This window comes from Plecotus auritus, assembly GCF_963455305.1.
Source record: "Plecotus auritus genome assembly, chromosome: 1".
NCBI lineage: Eukaryota > Metazoa > Chordata > Mammalia > Chiroptera > Vespertilionidae > Plecotus > Plecotus auritus.
Window position 1 is genome coordinate 30716327 of NC_137770.1, and position 19915 is coordinate 30736241.

Here is a 19915-nt window from a genome sequence, read left to right on the forward strand (position 1 = left end):
AAGTATCAGGCACTGTCCTCAGGACTCTACATGCATCAACACATCTAATTCTGTGAGGTGGGTCCTATGTTACCCCATGTCACAGATGTGAAAACTGGCTCAGAGCAGCTACATGACTTTTCCCAGATCACACAGCCAGCAAGAGGGGAGCTGGGATCCGAGGCCAGGCGGGGTGGCTCTGGAGCTTGCCTCCTCACCACTTGGCTCTGCTGCTCATAAAGGAAATGCTCCTGTATCTAGCAACATTCAACCAAAGGCAGACATACAGAGCAAAACCCAGTGATGAAAACATTCTGGAATTAGATAGTGGTGATGGCTGGCAGCTGTGTGAAAACACTGAAAACCACCGCATGCTTTAAATGGGTGCCTGTATGGCATAATTACATCTCAAAAAGCCCTCAGAAAATGCTAAGTAACATAAAGACGCAAGTGACGATGGCTGGTCATCCCGCCTCCCAGCGGTAAGAGCCCGCACAGGAGTTTCAGATGCCCTCTGCCACCGTGTCCCTCTTCCTGTCATTCATGCATCCCCCTTTCTCTCCCCTCACTGTCGACTCCAAGGCCAGGGATCTGAGTTTGTGGTGAGTGAGGTGGGGGGTGGGGGAGGGAATAGAAGAGGAAAATAATCAAGAAGGGCAGCGTTCACAAAAAGTGTGAAGTGGCCCTTTCCTTGGAAATTGCTTAAGGATAGATCATCAGAAGGCTGGGGCTGGGGAGGAGAGGTGGCCTTCCTCATTTCCCCACTGGACCTGCGTCTGTAAACCCTGTTGGCCTGGGATTGCTTCTCACCTCTGCCATCCCCAGGGTTAATAAGGTGGGGGTCCAAGAGGGCCAGGTTTCCCCAGAGTCTGAGGCATGGGAGGGTCAGGGTCCTCTCCTAGGAGGTAGCTGCACCACTCTTGGGTTGCTTAGCAATAGTGGGAAAAGGTGACTTAGCCCCCTACAGAGGTAGGGGGAAGAATAAAAGGCAGCCAGGGATGGAGGTGGGAAGTAGATGCAGAGGATGCTGTTACCCTGGAAACCGCATGTTTGGTCCTTGGCTACAGTGGGCTACTGGGCTGGGATCCACTCTTCATTAGGAGGTTGTAGGGTCCTCTTCGGGCCTGTCACCCACAGTGCTGGTGAATGGAGGACAGAGAAACCCTTCTTGTACATGACCTGTGTGTGAGCTGTGTTCTGTTGGCAGCCACATTTAACATTCCCAACAGCCTTGTAAGGTATGTGGGATGATCACACTTGATAGATGAAGATCCTGAGCTTAGAGATATAAAAGGACAGGCTCACAGCCACACAGCAGGAAAGGGCTGGGGATGAAGGTGCTAGAACTCTTGGTTTCTAAAGGAAACCTCTCATTTTGATTTAAAGCATTTCACAGGTCCAAGATCACCTCCTGGGAAGGGAAGAGAAGATGGGAGAAGGAGGGCTGAAAGGAGAATTACTTGTTTTATATCAACCAACAAACCAACCAACCAACCAGTACTTATTAAAAACATCTCAGTTCTCCAAATAAGTAGTAAGACTAATAGTTCACACTGATTGAAGGTTGCCTGGTTTGGATTATTCAATCTGGTCAGCAACCCTTTGAGGAAGGTTATTTTCCTTGTTACAGATGGGAAATTGAGGCTCAGAGAGGTTAACTAACTTGCGTAAGATTGACCAGCCTGTAAGCCAGGTGCAGAATGAGCCCAGATAGATTGATCTCAGAATTCATCTATTAACCAGAAGTACAGACACAGCCTTTGCTTCAACTGAGAGACAAGAATGTATAAATGAAATAAAAAGGAACAGCTCAGGATGGTGTATAATCAAGTACTCATGAGATTCAGGATTGTTAACATTTATGCTTTCACATATGGTTTTCTTTCCATTAATCACCATGAGCCAACTTGTGAGGTCCTATCCCCATTTCATAGACAGGGCAAGTGAGGCTCAGGAGGGGTAGGTGACTTGACCGGGTCTCACAGCCTGAATGGGGTAGAGTTGGTTTGGAACCCAGGTCTCTGAACGGAGGATCTGTGAGGCTAATGGGGTGGGCGTGGGTCTTTCTGACGTTCCCTTTTCTGCTTGAAAAGGTAGTAGAAGATTGTAGTTGTATTTTTCTCCACTTTCAGTAGAAGGAGTAACTGTCAGGAATAGACTCAGGTCCCCTGAACCTAGAGGACCCCACGGGTCCCCCTTGGCCCAAGTCGAGCTGAACTCTGCTTTTACGACGGACTTCCCTGCTTTAAGATTCAATCATGTCCCCCTCCCTCTCTGCTGCTTCAGTTCCTTCAGCGTTACCTGCTCCTGTTGGTCCCTTTGGTCCCTAGGAGAACCAAACAGGATTGATGGAACCAGGTAGCTGAGGCTCAGTGTTATCTTGTTTGTTTAAGCCTGTGCACGGGAAACCCAAAGTTAGGGGTTCTTGTTTAAGCCTTGAGACTGTTAAGGAATTTGGTGAGGGAAAGCTTGGGGGCTTAGGTTGGGGTAAGCAGTTTCGGCTTTACGCTTTGTGGGCCAGGCCAGGGAGAAGACAGTATCCTTCCTGACCCCCAGTATTGAACCTTTGCCCCCAGGGTCTAACTCTAAGGCCCCCAATGGTTCAGTGGAGGGCGCAGCAGAGTGGTGATCCCTGGGGGAAGGGAGCCTTTCCTATGAGCTGTCTCCTCTCTATCATATTGTTCCTGTTTTTTGGGGTGGCTGGTGCCATGGGGCTGTGCAGGCGGTGGTCACAGGCCTGTGAGTCGAGAGCAGGCCAGGGCTTGCAGGGGAGCATTTTTATGGGCCTGAAGATTTATTTTTTAAAAGCCGTCTGTAAAGCTGATGATAACTGATGGGCGTAGAACGGAGTGGTGCACAGCTCTATTTTCAAATCATCTGTAGGTGAAATGACACCGGGGGAGGGAACGTCGAGGTGGGTGGCCTCCTGCAGGCAGGTCTCCTAATGGAACTTGGCTTTCCATCTGGGAAGAGAGGTGGCAAGCCTTGCATGTGGGTGGGAGGGGGCTTGCTGCAGTCAGACTCCCTCTTTTCTCCTTATGTCCCCTGGGGAAATGTCCAGGCTGAACAGCCTGAGGTTTGGGGATGGAGAAATAAGTGGGGCTTTTAATTCTAAGCCCTCACACCAGGAAGCAGGTTCCCTACCATCCCTAGTGTGAGGGCCTGGGGGTGGGGATGAGGGAGGGCAGCAGCTTTTGCCAAGGTCCTGCTGTCTTGACCTCTGTGTCTGCCTGGGTCTGTGGGTGAGTGTGTGAGTGCGTGTTGCTCCAAGAAGCCCTCTGTTGTTTTTGGCTGCTGCGGTGACTTTGGCAGAAGAGAGGCTCCCTTTCAAACACCGCGGACATCCTCCAGATAATGCCTAATGGCACTTGCCCGTCGAGTTCCCGATATTTCGGAAAGGCCTTTCTTTCCAGGAACCCAAAGTGCTTTTGCAGACTTTGCCCTGGGAGCCGGAGGCGGCGGCTCACGAATCCTGCTTTCCTGGAGCGGGGGAAGCGGGGCCAGACCCCGGTTTCCTGCCCTTCATCCCACGGCTGGGACTGTGGAGCAGTCATCACTCGCATGAGGCGCTGAGGCTCTCTTTAGAAATTGGGATAATTTCCCAAACGTTTAGCCCCAGTGAAAGACACCTATTTTTTTTTTTTTTAAGTTAAGCAATAGTGAATTTAGAGGTTTGTTGTATATTATGAGCTTTTTAAAAATTAAGGAATGCCACACTGGCATCTCAGTGGGACTGCTTGGCACAGGCAGTGAGGCCACAGGGGTCCCTGGCTGGGGGACCTGCCCCCGTTCCCTTTCCACGGGAGCTGCTGGTTCAGGGGAAGGCCCAGCTTCGGGTGACCTTGTGGCTCAGGGAGTGTATCTGGGAATGAGGAGCTGAGCAGCATCTCCCCTCCCCCAGCTGCGAAGTTCTAACCTGGTACTGTGCTGTGGGCCTGGCACACTGCTAAGTGTTTCACAGATACTGATTCATTTAATCCTCACAGCACCCTTTTGAGGTGGTGTCGCTGGGGGTGGGGGGGTGGGGAGGTGGGGGGAGGAACATTTAGAAAGGCCTGCAAAGGCTGAGGTGGTCACAGCTGTCATTTCTAGGTTTTCTGCTCTTGAGGCCAGTTCACAGTGACCATGGACGTTCCAGACAGAGTTGAGGCCGGGGCGTGCTTTTCTCCAGTCCCATTCCCTTCCCTCACTGGACTTAACCACTGCCTGGTTTGGTGTTCTCATTGTATGCGCATGTTTATGTAGTTCCTGCTCGTGTAGTTGTCCTTTTGCGCCTGTTTAAAACTTTGCAGAAATGGTGTGTCTCACCGTGCACCCTGCCCCGTCGGCTCACACCTCTCTGCATCCTGGAGCTGTCGACAGACTCAGCATCCCATTTGTGGATGAGCCGGCCGAGGCCCGGCGGGGCTGGAGGACTTGGGGGTTTGCCCAGGTCGCACAGCTGCGCACAGATGGCAGGTGGGACTGGAAGCCGGGCTTCCTGCCTGTGCGGTGGTGCTCTCTGCCACGGTGCCGCCCTGTACCCTGCCTGAGTTCAAAGACTCCCTGGTATTTGATGAGTGAGGGCAGGAGGAGTCGGTTTCAGTTTCTTTCTTTCCTCCCACGTGTGTTTTTGGCTCCTGGCTCCCATGCCCTGGGGGCACTGCACCCTTGCCCAGTGCCCTCTTCCCCCGGGGCTGTGGGAGACGGGGTATTTGGGACTCACACAGCTTTCCATCTGTTCTCTTCCCAGGGTAGCAGTGGTGCTTTTATTGCTCCTTGATGAGGCAAATATGCAGTGACGGAAAGCTGCTGTGAAGTATTGGGGAATGCTTCTACATGAATGGCTGCTTCACGTCCCACAGTGGCGTCTTGCAGCATGGGGAAGCTAGCCGTGCTCTGCGCGCAGTTTTGGAAGAGGCCAGAGGAGGGGAGCCACGCCCAGATGAGCCCCTCTTGGCTGGGAATGAGCAGCCAGTAGGTTCAGTTATGTCTCCCTGTCCGGGGTTCCCGGCTCCGGCCTTTCTCCCTTTTCCCCTGGCTCTGGGCCACACAAGCCTTTGCCTCGCTCACTTAGCGCCTGGGTGGAAGTGCTGGAGGGAGCTGGAAAGGACGACTGTGCTGGCAGCCTCTTGGCAGCCTCCTCACACTTGCTTTGGCCACTATTGTGAAACTCTTGGCGCTGAGGACATTGGGAGGGTTCTCAGGGGACGCCACTGATCTACGACTGACGTGGGGCTCCTTGGATGATTAAAGGTGGATTTGTGGGGTCTCCTGGGGCACTCTAGTAAGGGATCTGTTATCGGGGCTCCTGGAGGCTGTGCCCCTGAAATTCGGACATGCTCATGTCACCTCATCCCAGAGCCCTGGAGCTTACTTAGCAGGATGGGCGGGGGGTGGGGGGGAACAGCTGTGGAGCAGGACAGCAGCTCTCAACCTTGAACATGCATCAGAATCACCGGGAGGGCTTGTTAAAACACAGATTCCTGCCCCAGCAAGTTTGGCTCAGCGGATAGGGTGTCGGCCCGCGCACCGAAGGGTCCAGGGTTCAATTTCGGTCAAGGGCACAGACCTCGGCTGCAGGCTCTTTCCTTGGCCCTGGTTGGGACTCATGTGAGAGGCAACCAAGCGATGTGTCTCTCTCACATGGATGTTTCTTTTTTTTTATTTTATTTAATATATTTTATTGATTTTTTTTTACAGAGAGGAAGGGAGAGGGATAGAGAGTTAGAAACATCGATGAGAGAGAAACATCGATCAGCTGCCTCCTGCACACTCCCCACCGGGGACGTGCCCGCAACCAAGGTACATGCCCTTGACCGGAATCGAACCTGGGACCCCCCAGTCCGCAGGCCGACGCTCTATCCACCGAACCAAACCGGTCAGGGGAATGTTTCTTTCTCTCTGTCTCTCCCCCTCCCTTCCATTCTCTCTAGAAATCAGTGGAGAAATATCGGGGTCGGGGGAGGCGGATGAATAAAAACAACACCTCCCCCCCAGATTGCGGGGACCCATCCTCAGAGCCTGTCATTCGGTAGGTCTGGGGTGGGGGCTGAGAATGTGCATTTTTAACAGAGGGCACTTCGGAGTTACTCGCAGAGGAAGGAGAAGCGGAAGAATCGGGGCTGGGGCTGTTTCTACACTTTACTAGAAAGGCCTTGAGGCCGATTGTGACTGCTGATATTTTCTACCTCCCACCTCTCCTCCCTTCCCCAAATAAGTAAAAGCTATGTTTTTTTCTCTGAGAGGCCCAGGCTTGGAGAGGAGATGTGTTCCTGCACCCCGAGGAAGGGTAACTCCTCAAGAGCCTCCTGCTGGCACATAGTAGGTGCTCCAAGTATTGGATGTGATGAACAGCGAGGGGGCGTGCCTTTGGAGGGGGTGTGAATGCCACAGTCCAGCATCAGACGCCTGGCAGATGCTGAGGTGCTGGGTGGGCTGCTCAGTGATGGGGCTGAGCCCAGTACCCAGAGCAGCGCCTGGGCTGGCCCCCCAGCTTCAAAGGTCTGCCCCGGGAGGCTGACCGAGGCCAGGGGAGCTGGCCCTGTGCTGGGGACGGGGTCTTCCCCCGGTGTCAGATAGTGGTGGCGGGAGCTAGCACAGACCCAAGCACCATATTAGGCAGGCAAGCTGCGGTTTCTCCTCTTTGGGCCCGTGGCCCACTTCAGATTCCTCTCCCGAGACACTGGCCGTGCTAACACGTCTCTCCGTTCCCTGCCTATTGCATTTGGCCGGAGCCCCTACTTGAGAAAATCTCAGGGAGTTTCTTGTCCTCGTGTGTGGGTTCAGGGGTCTCAGAGGAAGTAAAACCTGGGCCTGGGTTTTTCTTCTCCTCAGCCCAGTGCTGTGGGTTCTCTGGGGTGTGGGATGCCGGCAGCCTTCTGTCTTTAGCCACAGCATCCAGGGGCGCGTGGAACCAGTCAGCACCTCTGGACCCTCCAGCTCCCAGCATGCGGGACCGTGGCCCAACTGCTTTCTGCTTCTTTCCTGTTGGGACCCTGCGGGGTGGCATTGAGGAGGGGAATAGGTGTGGAAACACTGTCCTTTTTTGCACTATTAGGCCAGAGACCTGTCTGGGAGGACCCTGTCCTGTCCCCTCAGTATAGGGAGTACGATTGTGTTTATGTACCAGGGCCCCAGGAGACCTGTCTTTCTTAAAATATGTTTTTATGGATTTTAGAGACAAAGGAAGGGGAGAGGGGAGAGAGAAATATGGATTGACTGCCTCCTGCACGCCCCCTACTGGTGATGGAGCTCTGACCAAAATTGAGCTGGTGACCTCTTGGTGCATGGCATGATGCTCAACCCACCTAGCCACACCAGCTGGGCCTGGGGTCTCGTCTTAGAGCTGCCTGTGGCTACTGCATGATGTTGACAAGTCACACTGGATCCTTACCTATAAAATGAGGGGGCTGGCCCTTGCCGATTTGACTGAGTGGTTGGAGTGTTGGTCTGTGGACTGAAGGGTCCCCTGTTCCCATTCCGGTCAAGGGCATAAGGGCATGTGGCTCAGTTGCAGGCTCGATCCCCTCCCACCACATGTTGCCTGCCACATGTGTGTGGGAGGCAACAAATTGATGTTTCTCTCTCTCTCTTGTCTTCTCCTCCCTTCCACTCTCTAAAATAATCAATGGAAAGAATATCCTCGGGTGAGGATTAACAAAAAAATAAATAAATAAATAAAAAAGAGGGGGCTGGGCGATAGGATGGCCGTGGTGCTCTGTAGTAAACCTCTCACTGGGGTTATTGCAGGGACATGACCTCCAGGGTCCGTCTCCACGCCAGCAGTCTGCGTGTCTGTCCTCAGGGGAGTCAGTCAGCGGTCAAGCATTTCTTGAGGTGACCTTGAGGTTGACCTAGGGCTTCCCAGCCTGGTCCTGAAGCTAAACTGCTCTGCTAACACAGTCTCTTATCTTGTAGGAGTCTTCTGTGTCCTCAGCTTTCAGGAATTTGCTCTTACCCTCTAGGGAGGGCGTGGGTGGACCAGGTAAATGAGCTTTTCTTATGGATCCAAAGCGCTCTGTGTCTGGGCCCTGCCCTCTCTTACTCTGGAAATGCCTGCTGGGGTGTGGTCAAGTGGGAAGCCAGGTGCCTGGGGAGGGAAGGTAGGGAAGGCCTTGTTTGGGGTTGGTAAAAGTTCCTTAGCTCTGTTTGCTAGCTCCGGGGGTGAGGGGTGGGTGCATGGGGGTGGCTCAGGAGGAGTGGGGAGGGCATCTCTGCCCATTGCAAGGTGGACTGGTCATAATTGGTCCTTTGTGTAAGCTTGGCTGCCCCACAGGCCTGGTGTGAGGGAGGTGGCCTGCCTGTGGCTCAGTGGGTAGGAGAAACCCCAGCCGGAGCCAGGGAGCAAGGATTTCAGTCTGGAAATTGCCCAAGGGACTGATGCCAATAAGCAGCCTTGTTTTTTACTTTGTTTACTCTCAAAACCCAGCTCTATCCCTTGTCGTAGTTTGAAGAAATAAAATCATCGAATGCCCAGGCCAGAAGGGACCTAGACTGTCACCTGACCCTTGCCCCTTAGATGAAGAGACTGAAGTCCATAGTGGTGATCTGACTTGTCCAAGGGACACATTGCCATGAATGCATTCCTTATGGGGATGGTTTTGATAAAGGACTCTTTATTTGGGGCACATGTAAACCGTCTTCTGAAGTCATCCTTCTGGGTGGGCTCCAGAACACCTGTTGACAGACAGGCAGGTTGGGCTTGAAGGCAGATGGAGCTGCTAGGTTCTGACTAGTGTGTGGGTGGTCAAGTTCAGGTGAATTTCACACATGCTGGCAGCTGTACTCTGCCAGGTTGGAGGTGATGATGGACAGGTGGGGCCTTTGCATGGTCACCTTCACACTGGCTCCTGATTTTGCTGTTGAGGAGGGGAGAAAGAAATGAGCCAGAGAGCCTGGCCGGTTCAGTGGTTGAGCTCAGTGTTGACCTATGAACCAGGAGGTCATGGTCCGAATCCCCGTCTGGGCACATGTCCGATTGTGGGCTTGATCTCCCAGTGTGGGGCGGGCAGGAGGCAGCTGACCAATGATTTTCTTTTCTCATTAATGTTTCTTTTTATTTGTTTTTTACACTTCCTTTATTTATTTTTTAAATTTTTATTGATTTCAGAGAGGAAGGGAAAAGAAGAGAGAGATAGAAACATCAATGATGAGAGAGAATCATTGATTGGCTGCCTCCCACACATCCCACACTGGGGATTGGACCTGCAGCCCAGGCATGTGCCCTGACCGGGAATCGAACCGTGATCTCCTGGCTCATAGGTCGACGCTCAACCACGGATCCACGCCGGCCGGGTCTCATTGGTGTTTGTATCTCTCTTTCCCTCTTCCTTCCTCTCTGAAATCAATAAAAAAATAAAAAAATAAAAATAAATAAATCAATAAAAAGAAAGAAAGAAATGAACAAGTGGGACAAGATGATAAGTGGTGGTGGCGCTGGTGGCCTTGGTCCTGACTTCACAGCTAACACCCCCACACTCCCACCCTGTGCTGAGTCCATTATCAAAGAGTGTTCCTCCCCGCTATGAAGTAGGAGGTATATCACATTTTCATTTCCACTTTACCGAAGAAGTTGAGGATTATGGAGATTAAATAACTTGCCCCAACCCCATACAGCTGTCGCCTGGGGTACCAGGGCTGTCTGGCCAGAACCCACTCCTAATTACTGCCCTGGCTGCCTCCTCTCACTAGGGCAGCCAGGACACTCCTGCTGTGGGGGGGGGGGGGGGAGGGGGGGGGAGCGGGGGGAGTCAGCCCTGCCTGGAGAAGGAAGCCCCTTACCAGAGGTGGAGCCGGTCTCCATCCTCCCAAAGACCTCTCTCCTGACACATTCCTGCCCATTCCTGAGGAAGCAGGAAGTGGCCACCTCTCCGGTCCCTGACACTAGAGGTCCCAGCACCGTGTTGAGCAGTGGAGTTGGAGTGGCTCAGCCACATGGGGGCTTTTTATTCTGCCATACTTCTCTTTGCCTCCTCCTTTCTTGTCTGCTCTCCTTCCCTCTGCTCCACAGGTCTTGGGATGAGGCTCTGCGGGGCCTTCCCTTTGGGTGGTGGGGGTGGCTTTCCTCGCCTTCCTGGGGGCAGGAGTGCTGGCCTTGCCTTGGCTGGGGGATGTGTTAGCCCCGTGGTCGGCTCTTTGGCCCCTTGAGTTTGGCTCTTCCAAAAAATACCACGGCCTGGGCGAGTCTATTTTGAAGAAGTGGCGTTAGAAGAAGTTTTAAGTTTAAAAAATTTGGCTCTCAAAAGAAATTTCAATCGTTGTACTGTTGATATTTGGCTCTGTTGACTAATGAGTTTGCCGACCACTGTGTTAGCCCCATTTACAGGTGAGGGAGTCAGAACCTGAGAGGTCAAAGAATGCGCTGAGGTTAGTATATGGCAGATTGAGGTTCACACCCTGGTCTGTGGGGCTGAAGTGCCTGCACCCGCTGACACCCAGAGTAAGCAGAAAGTGGCAGCTGGCCCCAAAAACCCAAAAAACAGAACCCTCAAACAACAACAACAACAACAATGAAACCATACTCAGCCTGGCTGCAGCCTCTGGGCGGTGGGCTGGGGCGGCTCCCTGGTGGAGGAGAGAAGAGGCCAGATGGAAAGCATTTACAGGCGTGTGGGCACCTCTTACTCAGTATGCTGGGGCTGGGCATTGCTCAGGAAGCTCAGGCGGTGAGCACTAATGCCAGGGCGGCTTCAGCCCGTCGGAACCTGCCCCTGATCTGCCCTGCCCCCGTGATTGCCTCCTTTCAAAGAGTTTCAGTCTCATTGTCACTTGGACCTGCAATAACAATAACATCAACAACAACAACAACAACTCTCCTCTAAGAGCTGTGCACACTACCTTCTAATGCTGTGGGCCTGGCACTGTTTTTAGCTTTTTACATCTAAGCACTGGGACAAGGACTTTCTATGCACTAACCATACCATCCTCACAGTAGCCCCGTGAGGTGGACACTGATATCCCCATTTTACAGATAGAAAAACTGAAGCTCAGAGAGGTTTAGTAATTGGCCCAAGCTGGTAAGGGGCAGAGCTAGGATTTGAATCCAAGAGTTCCTTGTTAATAAGACCATGGTCCTTGAGGTCAGGGCCTCTCATGTCGCCTTTATTGCTATCCCCACAGCTGGCCTAGCACCCGAGTGCCGGTGAGTTCCAGGGAAAGTTGTAATGATGGAATGAAGGGCGCTTGGAACCTGCTCTTAGAAGGAAAGTTGCGTGGGTGTGTGAGATCCGTGGCAGCCTTGAGGCCCAACCTGTGCTTCCTGCAGCCAATGACTGAATGGGGTTGCCTCTGTGTGTGGGGAGACTTTAAGGGTAGGGGAGTAGGCAGGGCTGGGAGACACAGTGCCCGAAGCCCCTCACTAGCTCATCGTTTCTTTGGGGAGGTCAGCATGGCAGAGTGCCATTAGGTGTTGGATTTCCAGGGAGGGATAAGAACAAACAATTTAGAATTTAATAGTTATCAATCCATTGTGGGGTTTGTTTCTTATTTCTCTCTTTATCCACGATGCCTGGTATTTGGTAGGCACTTAAGGAGTGTTAGGGCATGAATGAATGAATTAAAAAACACACACTTATGGAAAAATTCAAACACAGGAGTAGAGAATAGTGTAATGAATCCCTACGCACCCATTACCCAGCTTCAACAATTAGCAGAGGAACTGCCTGTCATATTTAGCCACCTGGGTTATTTCACAGTGAGATTAGGAAGCTAGTAGAGAGGTGGAGATAAAATGATTCGATAGTACTAATAAAAACTCACTCTCGTGGTCCTGCTGTGCCAGGCCTATAGTGGGTGCTCACCTGAAGATTTGAACTGACTGCACTCAGTACCTGGCCCGGTGGCATTGCGCTCCTGCCCCAGGTGGGAGGGGAGTCAGCAGACACACGAGATGCTGGGCTGAAGACACTGCAGCCAGCAATAGGTCATCCACTCAAATCACTTTTAAAAAATGACATTTCAAATATAAGAGAAAGTACAGAGAGAGGGGAGGGGGTGTGGGGGATGGGTGAAAAAGGTGAAGATTAAGAAGTACAATTGGTAGTTACAGAATGGTCCTGGGGATGTGAAGTACAGCACAGGGAATATAGTCAGTAATGCTGTGATAACTACGTATGGTGCCAGGTGGGTACTGGAAATATTGGGGGGAGCACTCTGTGAGGTCTATGATTGTCTGACTGTTGTGCTGTACACCTGAAACCAATTTAAAATCATATTGAATGTAGTCGGCTGGTGTGGCTCAGTGGTTGAGGGTTGACCTATGAACCAGGAGATAGCGGTTTGCTTCCTAGTCAGGGCACATGTCCGGGTTGCAGGCTTGATCCCCAGTAGGAGATGTGCAGGAGGCAGCAGATCAATGACTCTCTCTCATCATTGATGTTTCTAGCTCTCTCTCCCTCTCCCCTTCTCTCTGAAATCAATAAAAATATATTTTAAAAAATAATGTTAAATGTAATCTGTATTTAAAAAATAAGTATGGAGAATAGTAATAAATACCCATGTGCTCACCACCCAGATTTAACAAATATTAAGCACTCGCTCTTTCTAGATCAGGGACAGATGCATGATCCCTGCCTCTCAAGAGGCCAGAGGCTAAGAGATCCATGAATTGGCATTTCCCTGTCATGTTCAAAGATGTCACATCCCTCAGTGAAGGGAGCCCAGGGCAGGCCCAGTCTACCTGGAGGAGACAGGTGAGATTTCCTGGAGGAGGTGATAATGTGAGCTAAAATTTAAATCTGGAACATGTAAGAGTGAGTCAGGAAAAAAGGGGGTCGGAGGTGAAGGATGAGGGAGGTGGGCCAGACAAAGTGTATGACCAAAGGCATGAAACATTGAGTGTCAAGTTCTGGGAAGGGAGGAGTAGGAGATGGATGTGAAGGATGGGCAGGGAGCAGCTGGAGAGAAAGAGGCCTAGGGGTGGGTGAGAGTGAGTACAGGGTGAGTCAGTGGAGGGACAAGCTTGGGCCATTTTCTGGGCAGTAGTGGGCTTGTCTTAAGACCTGCTCAGCACTAGGCTGTCTGAACAGGTCACCTCGAGTTGAGAGGATAGAGACCATGTAATCCCCGTGGAGGGTAGGGAAGGAGAGAACCGTGTCAGGAATGTGGAAGGAACCTGGCTGTTTGGAGAAGGCCAGGCCGTCCTCTGGAAGAAGGGCTGTGGACTGCCGTGTTGGTAGGCCCACAGGGGACAGTGGGACTTGGTGGGAGTTGTGGGGAGATGGAGCTTAGCTCAGACTTTTTCCCAGTCAAACATTTCAGAGAAGGAATGAACTGTTAGGTCACGAGTTTCCTGGTCTTTGTTTATTTTATTCCGTGTGTGTGTGTGTGTGTGTGTGTGTGTATGTGTGTGTGTGTGTGTGTGTAATTTATCTCAGAGAGGAAGGGAGAGTGAGAGAGAGATAGAAACATCAGTGATGAGAGAGAATCATTGATCGGCTGCCTCCTGCATGCCCCACACTGGAGGGATTGAGCCCGAAACCTGGGCATGTGCCCCTTTCAGGAATGGAACCATGACCTCCTGGTGCATGCTCAACCACAGAGCAACACTGTCCAGGCTCTTTTTTTTTTTCTTCTGTATTGGACCTTTTATAAATGTGTATATATAGTATCCTTTGTCTCATAACATTTAAAAATATTTAAATTTTTCAATTACCATTGACATACAATATTATATTTGTTTCAGGGATACAACATAGTGATTATAACGTAGGAAGATGAGTGGCCTGGTTCTACAAGGGATCAGCTAGACTCAAGGTGTTGATGCAGGTGGCGGGAGGGGGCTCTGCCGTGCCTGGCCCTCCTCACTCTGTGTTCTGAGGATTGAGGCTGGAGGAGGGCAGGTTAAGGGGCTTCCTTTGGAGGATGCCCTGGAAGGGAATGAGCTCACTCACCTTTGAGGTGATGCGTCAGCCTGCCCCTGAAGTCCTGTTTGCTCTCCAGAGGTGGCAGGAGGAACCTTTAGTCCAGTTGGCCAAACCTTGGCCCTTAGCAGGACTGAACCATCCGGTCTGTAGGCCGCTTAGCTTCTTCGGATGGGCACCGACCTCAGCTGTCCTGGGAGCTGGATGGATGCTGAGGATGTGATTTCAGGGATGCTGAGGGTTTCTGTGAATGTCTCTCGGTCAGGTGTGGGGGTAGCTTCTGGGAGTGATGAGGAAAGTTTCCTGGAGGGAGTGGCATTTGATTTGACACGGGAAGGTTGAGGGGGTCACTCCTATGCCAATCAAGTCCTAGGCGCCTGGAGGTCATGGTTCCTGGCTCCTGGCCTGCTCCCCGCTCCCCGCTCCCCAGCCCCTCCCCGTCCCCCCGCCCCTCCTCCAGCCATGTGTCCTAGGGCCCAGTTCTGTTCTTGTGAGGGAGTGCTCAGAACATGCCCACTGACTGAAGGGGTTGGCAGGAATCTCAATAGCTGTGATTTCAGGGCTCCAGGAATCTTCCCCAAGACCTTAAGAAATGCAGACCATCACCTACCGGGGTCCAGTCCCTAAGGGTTCAGGTGGGGGCTTGTAGCCTATTCCCTCCCTCCCAGTGCTGCAACCTGGGGGATGACATTGGAAAGGTCAGGGGACTCTGCGTTTCCACCTTCTGCTTGCCTACCTGCTTCACCCACATGGGGCTCTGCTTCCTTTTGTGAAGACAACTTTGGGGCCGGGGGTGGGGGTGGGGGAAATGACCATTTTAACCCTTTCACCTAAATACAAGTACTTATATTTTCAGAAACCTATTTTTGTTTTTATCCTCATGCTTGCTTTACTTCAGTAGTGGTAATCAGCCCAGCCAGTGTTGCTCAGTGGTTGAGCATCAACTCATGAATCGAGAGGTCACCGGTTCGATTCCTAGTCAGGGCACATGCCAGGGTTGTGGGCTAGATCTCCAGTAGTGGGTGTGCAGGAGGCAGCCGATTGATGTTTCTCTTTCATCAATGTTTCTATCTCTCTCTCCCTCTCCCTTTCTTTTTCTCTAAAAATCAATAAAAACATTAAAAAAATAGTGGTAATCAAAGTGTATATACAATGGAGTTCTGCTTTTTTATTTCCACATATGACATTTTATCGAAGGCATTTTTTTCTTCTGTAGCCACACCGCCTTTATGTTCCTTCGTGGAGAAGTGAGAGCCAAGTATAGAGATTGTTTCATGAATATATATTTATTTGTACTTTCCTGCCTCCTTCCAAAAAGCATTTGAGGAGAACACATTAAAAGGCTCATGTGTAGCCGAGTTTTAAATTAAAGTTGGGAGATCTGGAGCTTCGTCAGGGTGGTGGTGAGGTAATTGAGAAAACAAGGTTAAAAGAGCTGAGTTTTTGTGAGTCAGCACTGACCCTGGTTCCGAGCTCCCTGGTAGCCAAAACCAAAGGGGAAATTGGAATGTCATAGGTTTATTTCCTAGTAGAGGGAACTCTATCAGTTCCTGGGAAAGAACCCCTTTTTTAAGCCCTGAACGCCGAGGGCTTTTCCATCTTAGGAGAGCAGCGTGGTGGTGATGCTGTCAGCGTTAGTTTCCTGGAACCCATGGAAACCTTTTTTGTCTAACGGTTCTTAAATCAACCCCCGGTCGAGCCAGAGGCATGGTGTTAAATCACACTGTGTGGAGGCATTTCTGTGGGGAGCGGAATAATGCCATCTTGTTCTAGTGTTTCTGGAGGTTGAGCATGAGCGAGGCCCCCGTCCTTGGATGCTCAGCAGCATTTCCTGGAGACTCTCACGGGCACCTGCCGGACAGGACCTGGGGGGCGGTCCGTGTGGACTCCTGGGCCGGTGCTGAGGTCCTCTGAGGCCTTGACTGAGAAGACAACTGTCTGCATTAGCTGCTGGGCACAGGAGGGCAGAGCCAAAGCTGCTGCTGCTATTTTGCTAGGAAAAGGAGCATTTGGCCCACCCCACCTTCTCAGGAGGAAGCCGTGGAGGCCACTGCTGCCTTCTAGAAGCTCGTTAGGTCTGCGCTGTGTCTCAGCGCGGTGATCCTAGCCTCAGGCCTCTGCCACGGAGCAGGGTGAGGCCCTTTGGGAAGGAAACAGTGTGCCGGCCTGGGGATGGCCCTTCACCGCTGCCTCACTCCTCAGCCAGGGGACATAACTCTCCCCTGAATTCTCCCATTGTTGGGCATTTTCATGGTTTCCAGTTTGGGGCTACCATAGGTAACTCCTCCATAAATATTCTTTTGGCATGGACACTTTCCTGCATTTTAGGCTAATATCTGGGAGCTGAGTGAATTGGTCAAAGGTGAATGATCATTGTATGAGTCCTTTCACTTCTCAATCAGGCCTCTTTATAAAACGAACTAGCTTAATGTACCACCGGCAATACGCAACCTAATTTTTCCTTACTAATTATAAAGAAAAGTAGTATTTATTGTGGAAAAGATAGCCACGTACATAGAAGAGAAGAAAGAGACCTGCAGCCATGATACCTGGGGGCGTGGAGGTGCTAGGATGGTGTGCTGTTGCAATGAACCTATCGCTTCTCATCAGGCTGGGGTTTGAGCTCACAGTCCCCTGTTAGTGCCTGTCCCTCGGTGCCCCCTACCTGGCACAGGGACACCTGGCTTTCCTCTGACCCAAAATATCTTCCCAGCCCCTCACCTGTCTGACTGTGGGCTTAGAGTTCTGAAGGCCTTGCTCACATTCTAATCTAGTGCCATATGCATAGGAGGTGGCTCTGACACTGTCAGGATTTAAGTGTTTGGCAAGAAAGTGTGAAACAGTGTCGGCCACTGGCAACTTAGCCGATTCCTCAGTAGCTACCACAGGCCAGGCAAGACCTAAGGGGCAGGGGCTCCAGCCCATGAGGGTCGGTGGGAGAAGTGGTCAGATGTGGGATGTGTCTGAGCAGATTTTGCCCAGACCTGGCTCCTGCCCACATTCTCCAAGTTCCTGCCTGTCTGTGAGGCCTATCGGAAGAGCCAGGGTGTTTGGTAAAATGGAAGGGAAGTGGGAGACGTCGTAAACGAGAACCTAAACCTGCCGTCTCTGCACCCCGCTCTCACTTCCCCACGTCACTTCTCTCGACCAAATATTGCATGGTCCAGGTGACCTCTCCTCTACCCCCACCTCAGGAGGAAGCCCCAGGGTGGGAGAGACCGCTTCCTGTGCTGGCTCGGCCCTCGCTGAACTTAAAAAAAAAAAAAAGTCTTTATTAATTTCAGAAAGAGGAATGGAGAGGAGAGAGAAACATCAATGATGAGAATCATTGATTAGCTGCCTCCTGCACGCCCCCTCCTGGGGATGGAGCCCACAACCAGGCATGTGCCCTGACTGGGAATGGGACCTGTGGCCTCCTGATTGGTAGGTCAGTGCTCAGCCACTAAGCCACACCGGCCGGGCCTTGCTGAACGCTTGACGGGGCTGCTGGTTCTGGGCTGAGGGTTGCTGGCACCCCCTACCCACAGTGTTACTTCTATCCCTATTCCTGGGCAGCTCCCCTGTCACCTGAGCAGTTAAGTGCCTGATTGAATTTCACAGATGCTGGGGTGGGGAGAAGTTGGGCTGTTCATGCAATGACATGACCTCAAATAGGGACTGAGGCGTCAGTCCGCAGGAGCTTTAAGTGCCAACTAAAGATTTCTTAGGTGGCTTAAGTGCCAAAACGGGTGAATACATCGGGAGTGCTTGGTGCTGTGCACACCTGGAAGTTTGTGTCATTTTCAACATGTAGGAGGTGATGCACAAAAGGTTCTTTCCTCCTGCAACTCTGGCCCTTCCATGGAGTTGGTGGGATTTGGGCAGGACCATAGCTGGTGTTTCTTGGGGGAGGAAGAGATGATACTTAAACGATGGCATCTTAGAGTTACCCAGGCCCCTGCCCACGGGTGGGACCCTGAGGTTCTCTTGCAGGAGGTTGGAGGGGGTTTGCTGTCCCTAGTGCCGAGTGTCTTAGGGCAGCCCATCGGACACGGTTAGGAAGTTTCCCCATGTCCAGGGGCTGTGGACGGTCAGAACTTTGAAGCCAATGAATTCACCAGAGAGAATCTTGGTGTTGGGACATTTCCTTGGGAGCAGTGAAGGCGGAAGCCGCTGGAATGTCTCGCTGCTGTTCTGGTTGTTTGTTAAATTGCTCCCTCTTGGCTCCAGCTTGTGGCCATGTGGACAGGCTGGGATTGATTTGTTCTGTCTGGTTTGTGAGACGGTCGACCCTCTTTGCCTCTCCCCACCCAGAAAACCACAGTGAACTATAAAGGCTGGTCCAGTTAAGAGTCGTGGTAATTGGGAGGGAGGGAGGGACTCCCAGGAGACAATGACTTGTGCTTTGCTCTCTGAAGGAGAGGGTCCTTTACTATAGGAGTGGATGCAGGTGGCAATTAAGGGCCTCACCTGCTCCAGGTGACCACAGCTTTCCTATAGGAGTTCTGGTTCCCATGGGCATATCCACCCTCTACCACCCAAGTGGAGAATTTCACTCCAAGGCCATATTCCCTGGAAGTTGGTCTACAGTCCACCTAGGGCTCATGTACAAATTGTGGCCTCCTGGGCCTTGCCCAGACCTGCTGAACCGAATGCTCTGAGTTCAGAACCCAGGAGCCTGCATTTCTAGCAAGCTACTACTTATTATATTTGTTTATCTGTTAATCCTCACCCAAGGTTATTTTTTCCATGGATTTTTTTTTTTTTTTAAGAGAGATCGAGAGGGAGAGAGAGAGAGAGAGAGAGAGAGAGAGAGAGAGAGAGAGAGATATGGTTGTGGGAGAGACATATGGATCCTGACTGGGGCTGGGGATTGAACCTGAAACCCAGATACGTGCCCTTGACTGGGAATTGAACCCTCGACCCTTCAGTCCACAGGGCAATGCTCTTACCACTGAGCACACCAGCCAGGGCTGCATGGCTGCTTTACAGCAGCAGCACTGCAGTGACAGTGGTGGAGGGCACACGGATGCATGCTGGACCATCCATATCAGACAGGCGGCCCGCCCTGCCCACCAGTCCCTCAGCCTGCTCAGCAGGCCCTCCCTGCCACCGAGCACAAACATCTGTGTCCTTCAGTGACCTGCCAGCTCTGTTGTTTGGTTTCCTGTGGAGAGAGGGCTTTTCAACGTTCTGTATCCTGCCTCGCCCTGCTCCCCTCCCTGTCCCACCTTAGTGACCTCTGATCAGCTTGTCTCAGTTGCGCCAACTTCTAACTGTGGGCTGTTGTCTGGCTTCTAGCTTTCATTCAGACAGCGTGGCTACAAGGGTTTGGGTTGGCTCTAGACTGTGAACGCCTCCTTATTGTCTGATGGGGATCGGTTCAGCCTGGGGGTCTGCCAGCAGCCGTGTGTTTTGCTGGTACAGATTCATACTGCCCCCCTGGAAACAGGGCTCAGGCAGTGCAAGCTGAGCAGGCCTGTAGGACCGACTCTGTTTAACAGGCATTTCCCTAATGATCCACCCACAGGGTAAGTCTTGGGGGCTCATTGTCAAGAAGCCCTCTGGCTGCTTCTCTGCCTAGTGGTCATTTCTCAGGGGAGATGTAGCACTGTAGGAGTCACAGTATAGAGCAGGGGTGGGCAAACTTTTTGACTCCAGGGCCACAATTGGTTCTTACACTGGACCGGAGGGCCGGAACAAAAGCATGGATGGAGTGTTTGTGTGAACTAATATAAATTCAAAGTAAACATCATTACATAAAAGAGTACGGTCTTTTTTTTTTATTATTATTATTTCAATAGTTTTATTCATTTCAAACATTTTAACAAGAAGAATGTAAACACTAATTATTATAATTTGAAACTTCAAAAAATGGAGGAATCATAGCACAATAACATACCTTATACTGAAGATGGCAAAGGCAAAATAAAATTGCCTAACAAAGGAAAGGTACAAAAGCCTTTCAAATTAAACTTAAATATAATAAAATAATTTAAAACTAAAACAAATAGAAAAGAACAAAATGTGTAAACAGTAAATTAAACATTTTCTTTAGTGCAACTTCCAAATTATGCCCGGGATGTAGATGTAGATGGCAATGTAGACTGGGTTGA

At 51.2% G+C, this 19915-nt stretch overlaps 1 protein-coding gene across 3 annotated transcripts in view; it reads left to right on the plus strand.

The window, feature by feature from the left end:
* The window catches only part of ACTN1 (actinin alpha 1), a 94502-nt gene that overhangs the window by 8611 nt on the left and 65976 nt on the right, over positions 1–19915 (plus strand). The gene's annotated exons all lie outside the window — the stretch shown is intronic.